Source organism: Clarias gariepinus, chromosome 3 (genome assembly GCF_024256425.1).
Source record: "Clarias gariepinus isolate MV-2021 ecotype Netherlands chromosome 3, CGAR_prim_01v2, whole genome shotgun sequence".
In the NCBI taxonomy this organism is placed as follows: Eukaryota; Metazoa; Chordata; class Actinopteri; order Siluriformes; family Clariidae; genus Clarias; species Clarias gariepinus.
The window spans coordinates 22,416,830-22,427,940 of record NC_071102.1 but is presented as its reverse complement, the minus strand read 5'-3'; positions in this window follow the sequence as shown (position 1 = coordinate 22,427,940).

Here is an 11,111-nt window from a genome sequence, read left to right as displayed (position 1 = left end):
ATCCTGTATTCAGGGTCGTGGAGAGCCTGGATCCTATCCCGGGAGATATAAGGCATGAGGCGGGGTACGTCCTGGACAGGGTGCCCATCTATTACAGGGCACACACACATACACTCTAAGGGCAATTTGGGAATGCCAATTAGCCTAATCTGCATGTCTTTGGGCTGTGGAAGGAAACTGGAGGAAACCCACCAAGCGTAGGGAGAACATGCGAACTCCATGCACACAGAGACGGGAATCGAACCCGGACCTTAAAACAACCAAAAACTGTTTCTTTGCCTATGTGACTCAGTGAACTCAGTTTATCATATTGCCTGGGTTATGCTAAAAAAAAAAAAAAAAGGATACGTCACTCTATACTGCACAATCCTAAGCACTATTTAAAAAATAAAATAAAATAGCAAAACAAACAAACAAAAAAACTGCTAAAATGCTCTGAATTTTAAGGGCTACATCGCCTACAAATACATCACTCATGTCCTTTAAGCAGCAGACAAACCGGTCCTTCGGTAGCGAAGCCCCCTTGTGAAGCAGTAAACAGCTGCTCAGTGTCCTTGCAAGTTGATATTAATATATTCCAGTGCCAACACTATTGAACACAGACACCGCATACTGACGCGTAAGGCATTTGCTGACTCGTCCGACTGTAATCGTGGCCAGTAAAAAAGCTGCCTTATGCAGCGAAAAAAACACTTCATATCCATCTTTATATCTTACATATGGAAGTGCGGATCCCACAGTGGAACCACTGATTTGCATGAAGATCAGATATGTTCTGCATCTTAAAAAAGGGTTTTGGCTAGTTTTTGGTTTTCCCAAAGAAGACCGTTAAGCAGTCACTGGTGCACAGATAACGGTGCGTTGTATACCTTTAGGGTTAACATTTTCCACCAACTCTTTATTAAAAAAAAAAAAAACATTGTTTATGGAACAAGATAAGGAGTTTATAAGGAGTGTTTCACACAAGGGTGCAAAAAACATTCCACTTGCCCACATAAAAACCAGCTCATACCAAGATAAAGCAAGCACGCTCACAACAGCACTGTGGTTACTCACAGGAGTCATACCCATAATTCAAAGGTGTGTTCTACTTCAGAACTATCTAGAACTGTTTAAGCACCGGTTTCTATTTTCAGTGCATGTTTGTCAGGCTTTTGTCATCAACAGCCTATCGCTTATTGTGTGTGTTGCACAGTTTCATTTGTAATCTGTTTCTTTTTTTTGTTGTTTTTTGCCGTGAGTCATACTAAGAGTCCCAGATTAGTGTTTCCACATTGTTCTCTGTCTTATTGTGCTTCACAAGATAAAGGACTGCATTTGCATCCACCTTTTGTCTTTGCAAATCCATGACACAAGAGTTGTGCACTTTCTTAGTTGTTCTGGAGTGACAGAACAAAAGCATCTTACAGCTGTACTGTAGATTTGGCTGCGACCGATATCTCTGCCCCGACTGTGAACTAAACTACTTCTGTCTTCATTCATTTAATCCTTAATAGTTCTAATTACATGCACATGTCCCCGCTGTTAAAATGCATGCAGGCTCAAAAATACAACTCTCAAACGTGTGTGTGTGAGATCACTCACACACTTATCCTGTATACAGTACAGGGTCAGGAGGCTGAACTGGAGCGTAGGCCAGGAGACTTGGGGCAGGACGCGGGGTACACCCTGGACGAGGTGCCAATCTATGAAAAGGGCACACACTGTGGGTAGTCTGGAAACACAAGTGTAGCCTAATTTGCATGTATTTGGACTGTGGGAGGAAACCAGCGTACCCAGAGGAAACCCACCAAGCACAGGCAGAACATGTAAATTCACATGCACACAAACCCAGCACGGGAATCGAACCCGGAACCCAGAGGTGCAAGGTGACAGTGTTAACCACTAAGGTGTGCGAGAAAAATTTTGTTTAATGATTCACAACCCATTCATCCCCCTTTACATACACAAAAATCAGAAGGTGTTTCCAATGTTGTCTGGTTCAGGCATTTCTGAAAGAATCCCAATTATGTTATTATTATTTAATTATTCGGATGACTCATTCACAGACCTTCACCCATTTTTGTTCACTGCTTATATAAAATCTAGACTCATTACCATGACTTACTGTAAAAAATTGCAATTTAAAATGCATGTATGGCAAAGTCATGCTTTTAGGCTTAAGCCTTTAAATTTTATTTATTTTTTTGCCCCCACTGCATCTGAACTGTCAGGGATTCCTAATTATTTTCTTCTTTCCAAAACGTATAAACATCTCTTCCTACAGAGAGACCATATTCCGTAGCCCTAACGCAAGCCACAGATTTCAGACGATCCTGTTTGTAATTATCAATTCATTTGGGAATATGGGTTTTTCTTTTAAAAATAAGGGATTGTTTTGCTCTTGGATGAAGCCACATCAAACAGTATCAAACATAAGCCTTTAATGTGTCTTCAAACCCAAGAAAATGGAAATTCAACAATAAGGCGCCACTGATGAAGTCTGCGAGTCCCTCAGGAAAAGACTTTGCTGTTTGAAGATAAGGTTTTTTTTTTGTTTTTTTCCTGCTTCTTCGCAAAAAGAAGAGATGTTTTGTCAGTGCATCTCAAATAACAAATGAAGTCTGGGCAAATCATTTTATGAAACACTTTTGTCAAGGAAATAGTATGCATTGTTGCAAGACAAAAACACACACACACACACACACACACACACTCGCACACACACGCACATACAGTACACACAAGAATTCAGAAAAACAACAATAATCTGGAACTCACATAGGTCTGTATAGCTTGGAGCTTTTAGGGCTTTCCCAACTGTGTCAGGACCGCTTTCCGAAGCCATTTGTCACACTTTTGTCCTTTTCTTATGGCTGCTATCTGTATGTGATTGTTAAAGTACCTGCCAAAGAGGAAAAGCAAGGACAATTTAAGGGAATCAGTCACAACGTTGTGAAATCTACAGGGTCATTTTATTTTTTTTATATAGTATCTGTACAGTACCTTGATTTGATTAATGTTGAGACATAAGACAGAACTTGAACAATTGTCCCACAGGTTGGTGCTGACAATAGGTTTTAGATTTGATACTGCAAGTTGGAACTACTGTACTGTACTGTATATGGCCAAAGATATGGGGAAGAACATTTAAAGAAAAATATAGTTTAAAAGAAAACATTTGCGGTGGCATGGTGGCTTAGTGTTTCCACTGTCACCTAGCACCTCCAGGGTCTGGGTTCGATTCCTTTGCATGTTCTTCCCGTGCCTGGTGGGTTTCATCTCAGGACTCTGGTTTCCTCTCACAGTCCAAAGACACGCAGTTTAGTCTAATTGGCATTCCCGTAGTGTTTGAGCAACAAGTGTGTGGCCTTCGATGGATTGGCACCCTATCCAGAGTATACGTCTGCCTTCTCCTGGGATAGGATCTAGGTCCCCCACGACCCTGTATACAGGATAAAGTGGAATAGACGATGAATAAGTAATTGAGTGAGAAAACATGGCATGGATTAAGGTTTTACTGTTGCCATTGCTTATTTATGTTTTACCCTAAAGATTTTATCCTTTAATCTACGTTTATTTAAAGTTCTTAATCTGACAGTTCTAGGACATGACACACTAATACATAAAAAAAAATAGAAGATGCTGAGTAATCCAGCTCTATTTTGGGTGAGAAAGTTGCACTGTGACTGAGATCGCACTAGGCCAGTAAGGACATGACTCACATCCTTTTGATTGTAGGATTATCACAGACAGTACAGCTTGAATTCAACAGAGAATATTATCAGCGCCTGATAATGCACCTGGATGTGCACGAATAACACAAATCTACACGTTCAGAAAAACAACAAAAGCTTCACTTGCAGTGTTTAAAATGACCTACAGTAGATAGTACTGTACAAAGAATCAGATCGTGCTCGCTATTCGAGTGAGGTTCGTGTCATTAGCGACGTCTTGCTTTGGCAAATTGAGCACATGTAATAACGAAGGCAATTAATATTATAATGAGTGCCATAATGAACGCACAATGCAACGCACAAGATGGTAATAAGAGTGACTGGGTGAGTCATTATAGATGTTTTTCTAGAGCGACATATGGTAGAGAGTCCTTAGTCCTTGTATATATACACACACAATCAATTAGTCTGCAGTGACCTGGATGTTTTTCTGGCTGACCGATTTCGACCCAGTGACCCCAAGCATCAGAGTACAAAGACCAGCTTTAGTTAAAGTCATTGTCTCTCTGGAGCCTCTCTGTGGTCATTAAAATCATCTCAGTACAATAAAGCCTTCGGGGATCTGGGACTACAGCGAAGATGTTGAATGGCTTGGGAATCATCTTTAGCAGTCATTACCATCATACTGTAGCGGGCAGAACAACTTAACCCATTCTCACACCACACTGACATTCCATTCTGCAGAGGAAGGAAAATCACTCACTCATCGTCTATACCACTTTATCCTTGTACAGGGTCGTGGGGGGCCCTGGAGACTGTGTCACACACATGCACACACACTATGGGCAATTTGGGAATGCCAATTAGCCTACTCTGCATGTCTTTGGACTGTGGGAGGAAACTGGAGTACCTGGAGGAAACCCACGAAGCACGGGGAGAATATGCTAACTCCATGCACACAGAGACGGGGATCGAACCCAGACACTGGAGGTGCAAACAATACCTTTAAAACCGAGTAAAAGAAAATAAATACTTTTGAAAATCTGTGAAAATTCCCGCGTGTTTATATGCATATGAGCCATTAGCTTTTTGGCCTAAAGTAAATAAAGTTAAGAGAATAAAACATTTATCCATACAGTTTTTTGCAGTTACTTCCTCATGCTGGTCGGGGTCACAGGAGTCTGTCTCAGGAAAACAGGCGGACGCAGGAATAAATTCGCCAGGAATCTCCACACAGACACAGATACCCCGAGTCCAGGATAAAGAAGCAGACTCTGGAGCTGTGCTTAAAAAAAGAACTGACCTTTAATCATTATTAATCAGCGTTAGCTGTATTAGCCAGCCACTTAAACACATCATGGTGTTCCTGTTGCCAGTTAGGTAGCTGGCTTGGTTATCGGAAAGTTTCTGCTAGTAGACATTTGATTTTGATCACTAGCCAAGTTTGCCAGCTAACATCAAGCGTTTGGACACGTACACCCTCACTGTAGCACCTCGACGAACATTTCAACCTGATTTTAAGGTTTTAAATACAGACATTGACAAAATATGACATTATCCAGACATCTCTCCGGGTAATAAAAGCACTGGATGCAACACAAGTTGTGCACATACTGTACATGCTCAAAAATCCAGCTTGGGTTTACTTGCTACACTGCTGCCAAAAAAGAAAGCTGGTCGAGAATCTTTGCCAGCTGGTAGATTCTGAAATGTCACTACTAATGCAGAATCAGTTAGCAGTTAGCAAAGAAGGTCAAGCAGGGGTTTTATGGGTAAGGCTTGTAAATAAACAATAAGCAAAGTTTGGTAGCAAACCAAACAGGTTTTTTATTATTATTATATGTAAAATTATTTGCTAGAGAGATAAGTTAACATTATTTTGTTTAATTATACCAGAGGCCAGGTTCGCTAGCAGGTTTTAGCGCTCATGAGCGCCAGCAGCCGTAATCCCGTATTCACTGTGTGTGGTCATTTTTTATGATTGTGGTCAGTGTTTACGTCACCGGCGTCTGGCGGTAAATTCACATTTCTGGTGCTTAATCATGTTGTTGGCAACCTAGCCTGATTTAACTTATCTTGTGCGATAGCTGGCAAACAAGCAGCCTAGAAGTGAACAAAAGAAAACAACTGAACATTTTTCAAGCTTTTAAAAACAGAAACTGACCTGTTCTATGCAGTGAAGGTTAAAATAAATGCAGTAGGGTTATTCAGGGTTTTATGGTGGTGGTGTGTCGGTAACATGGAGGAGCAGTTGCCGTAGTGGTCAGCACTGTGGGCTCGCACCTCCAGGGTCGGGTTAGATTCCCATCTCGGGTCTGTGTGCATGAAGTCTGCATGTTCTTGGTGGGTTTTCCCGGGTTTTTTTTTTCACAGTCCAAAGACAATTAGGTTAAATTGGCATCCCAATTTGCCCGTCATGTGTGTGTGTGTGCCCTGAGATGGATTGGCATTCCATCCAGGGTGTACCCCACTTCATGCCCAAAGTCTTCTGGGATAAGCGAACCTGTACAGGTTAAGCAGTATAAAAAAATATTAATTAATTAATGTATAGGTAACATGGAACATTTTGCCATGGAATAATAATTTTCAAAAAAAGCTTCACATGATCTCTTTATGTTCTTTTAAGGTATTTTCTTGTTATAACGTGAAAAATTCCTTATCTTGAAACTATGTAAAAAGATCATTTTACTTTATTACATAAAACTATCTTGTTATACAATAAACTTTACACATAAAAACATGAAACTTTATTACTATTATTATTTTGTGGCAGCAATTCGCTTCCGTAGTAGCACCTACTGTAAATCATTCTCTCTCTTTTGCTTATTCACTCAGGCTTGTCATTTGTCGCACCTAAACACTAACCATAGCATACGAGCAGGCAGTCGGCTCTTGTCGTACTATGAAATGTAATCCTGCAGGAGACCCCTGTTCGCTGTGATTCATAGATCATTCAGATCTGTAAGTTATTGTTGCCGATTATGACTTAGACGAAAATTTGTAGTGGCTAAATTGGGTTCAAGTAATACAGTACATAATGTTTTTTTTTTTTTTTTTTTTTATATGCGTACCAAATACCAACAAATTAACAAAAACTAACTTATAAATTAATTCATCATACTCAACAGTATAAATTCTGCAAAGTAGAAACAGAAAAAAACTACTTATAGTAGTAGGTATTTGGCCAAAACTGTTACTTATTGATTACTCAGGCCCCTTATGCCAAGTAAAAGGCAATCTTAATGCCCCAGCATACCAAAACATCTTGGACAATGCTATGCTTCCAACTTTGTGACAGTAGTTTTTATGAAGGCCCTTTTCTATTCCAACATAACTGTGTCCCAGTGCACAAAGCAAGGACTATAAAGACATGGTTTGATGAGTATAGAGTGGAAGAACTCGACCGGCCCTAACACAGAGCCCTGATTGACCTCAACCCCATTAAGCACCTTTGGGAGGAACTGGAACTGGAGATTGCGAGCCAGGCCTTCTCGTCCAACATCAGTGCCCGACCTCATAAACGCTCTACAAAATGAATTCCCACAGAAACATTCCAAAATCTTGTGGACGGTCTTCCAAGAAGAGTGGAATCTGTTAGAGCTGCAAAAGGAATGGAGAGACCGACGCCAAATTGAAGTGTATTTATTTAGATGCAATGTCCCTGCAGGTTTGGCCAGATGCTTTTGTCCATATACTGTCATCAGCAGAGAAGAAAATGTTTGATGGTTAGTGAATTGATAATATTAGAGGATTGATAACTAAAACCCAGACAGCCTCACGCAGCATGTTACTATGACTGACTGCACTTTGGTGTCGGTGTCTTCGGTCTCTACAGTGTTTACAGGTTCCATAAAGCAGCTGGGATCTGGTAATGTGTTCATGTGAAATAGGTTCCTTAGCCAGAGTCAACACGGCCGTTGGGATTATAAGCCCAACATCTCAAGGGCTAGTGTTGAGTATACTCTAAGTAAAAAAAAGAAAAAAAAAATGTGTCGTGTTTCCATACAACCGGATTATAAAAGAGATATTTCATGACTCATGACTGGTATTTTCATGGCTAGACCTAAGGGGTAAACTCAAGGAGAGAAGACTAAATATAAAGCTTGTAGAATGTATGTATATACGGAAACATGATACCATTAGCTTGGGATGAGGGTGAGCCACGAGCAACGTAAAACTGATAAAACATGGTTCTTTTTGTGTGTAAAGGTTTATACGTTCTCCAGAGTGTTATGTGAAGCCAGTGATTTAAGCTCAGGTCACACATAAAAGCTCATACTGTATTTACTCTCCAATAACTTCAGTAATGACCTCTGGGTTCAACTAACATGCACTCCACATGCCAAAACACAGTATTGGTGCTGATTTTATTTATTATTTTTATTTTATGTTATACATATAATACAAAAAATGTTTTGGCCAAAGAAGCAACTTCTTAAGGTTATGCAACATGGAAGTGATCAATTTTGCTTCCCTAAAAATTTCAAGTTGTCAACTTCAGCTGTTTTGAAGAGATGATTTTATACAGTACTGTAAGTACCCCAAAAATGCTCTTTTTTTTTAGCGTTATACTGTCTCGCTTCAAGCAATAATTAATTTAAAATGTCTTTAAAATTAGTGGAAGCTTCTAGATGCATATAAAAAAACTGTAAAAAAAAAAAAAAAAAATTGTTGCTTAAGTTAAATCATTCTGCCCAAAAAATCTGTAGTGTCCGTAATCATGTCAAATTCATGTTGCAATATCTTAATTTAGCATTTTAGAATGATACACTTTTTCAGGTTTATGTCTTTTCATGTGAAATCTAAATTGCCCAGATTTCATTTGAATGACAGTTAAGATTGTTGAAAGATTCTAATTAAAAAAGGTTACGGACACTACACCTACTGTACAGTAGACGAGACACTTTTTAGCACCTAATACCATTTTTTGGCTGGCTGTTTTTACTTCTCTCAGGATCTGTATTTAAAAATGTAAGTTTAAAACATACAGCAATTAAAAAAAAAAAAATTTTGTTTTTTTTTGTCCACAAACTTTTACAACAAAATGTCATGCAGATGCTGCACTTCAAACATCTGTCAGATTAATTTATTCACTAATAAACAACAACATTGTCTTTGGAAACACTCTGGACACTAAAACTCTGTATTGTTTTCACATTTGAGCGATTGAACATTTATATAACATGAGTACGCTATTCTGTACACCATGTTATCATAACTAGCATTCTTAACATAACACGCTTCACTTTAAGTGGTTTGTTTATGGTGTCCAACACCCAGTTGTTTTTCATGCATGTTTCTGGATTTCCACGAACCACATGAAACGGCAATGGGGTTTTTTTGAAAGTTGAAAAAAAAAACAATTAGGGACTTTATTGTGGGTCATTTATAGTGAAGCTGCTTCCATTTTATAGCTCCATAGTAACGTGGCAAGAAATTCCATTAATAATACAAAACCATGTAAAACATTAGAACTCTCAGAGCTATACCATACCAATGTTACACAACTCTACAAAGTGAAGAGAACACGTACTACTGAGCATCTTTCAGTAAAAAGGTCAAGATCATTAAATGTGGTGAGTTCTTTTATTATATGGATCAGATTTTACCATTAATCTGAAACAGAGATGGGTCGGTAAGGCTTAAGTCAGTACCAAAAGGAAAGCTTAAATTCTCAGATTGCAGCTTCATTATGTGGTTGCTTTATAGAAAATGAAAATCCTTCTAAAGCACATCGTTTCTAACGGCACTGAAAAATCATTAGTGACCAGATTTCTTTTTTTTTTACTCGTCATTCAGTTTATTTTTTAAGCCGTCATAATTGCCAGTGGGAATAAACATGGCTAACGAGTATTTTTACTTCTGTATATGACATCTGACACTGTAATCACAGGCTTCTCCAGGTTTGAAGGCAATAATTTAAAGACATACAGATCATTGTCTGGTCAATCAAGTCCTTGCAGCATAAATTACCGCGAGTCTGAGAGTAAGAGAAGAAGAAGTTGTGGAACGTTAAATTTGATGATTCAATCCTACAGTGTAAATATACAGTACTGTTAGTGCCGTGCCTTAGTGAAGTCAGACGCAGGAAAACGAGCAGCTCGCTAATGCCTGATGAAAAGTTTTTACAGCTAAATGGCTAACTGGAAAGACTGACGCAGTAGGCTCAACGTCACAAAGCGTTCACCTTTGAGCTTCTCTTTCCCGGCGCACACGTCTATGAAAAGCGTGTCGTATTTTTGCAAGTGGCTGGTTGTGACAGCGCTCCACTGTGTAGAAACACTGCTGCTTTTATTCTGTGCCGTGGCCACAGGCTGAGGCTGCTGGGGCCAAGTCCTGCACCTGCTTCTCCAACACTTCAACGGGCCATTTTCCTGCCAAGCGGGAGCAATCGAGCAATCAGCTGGATCTCTGTGGAAACTGTCAAAAAATAAGATTTATTAGGACAGTAAGCAGAAAGGTGTGTGCGTTTGTGTGGGCAGGATTTATATCGTAGTGAGGACTGACTGTTCCACCTAGGATGGGAATATGTGACAGGTTTGACCTTGTGGGGACATGGTACAGTACCTCTGAAAAAAACTCATTTTATTTCAAATTTTTATATTTAACTAGCCGAAGTACGCATCGTTGACGAGAAAAGAAAAAAAAGACAAGTCTGTAGAAATGGTTAAAAGTTTAAAGCTAAAAATAATCTAATATTATCATCATATTATTATTCCTATTTCAGATTGAAGCCCACGTACATGTCTGTCTGTCTTTCTGTACAGCAGAACTCTCTGTCTAGCTTATTAATACTAATAAATCACATTCGGTAGGGTTTAGTATCTTATGCCTTGTTTACACCAAGTTGTACTTCTTTCATCCTCAGCCAAATACACGCCCTGTTCGGTAATTGGAGAGTTAATTACAGATGATAAATCATAAAGAAGATCAGATAAAGATTATGTTTTGTCTTAAAACAAATCCGGTGTGTTAAAATTTACTTATACCACTGCAGGGCTGTGAAAATATGAACTACTCACTCACTCTCTCATCTTCTATACTGCTTTATCCTGTATTCAGGGTCACGGGGACCTGGAGCCTATCCTAGGAGACTTAGGGCACAAGGCGGAGTACACCCTGGACAGGGTGCGCACACACACTCACACTCACACACACACACACACACACACACACACACACACACACACACACTCGCACTCATACACTATGGTCAATTTGGGAACAGCAATTAGCCTAACCTGCATACCTTTGGACTCTGGAGAACTGGAGTACCCGGAGGAAACCCACCAAGCACAGGGAGAACATGCAGACTCCATGCACACAGTGAGGGGAATCGACGGCAAGGCGACAGTACACCACCGTGCCGCCCAAAATATGAACTAATCCCAGTAAAAATATTAAATTTAGCTTCTCTAATTAATATCTATTGGTGCAGGTGTTTGTTGGCATTAG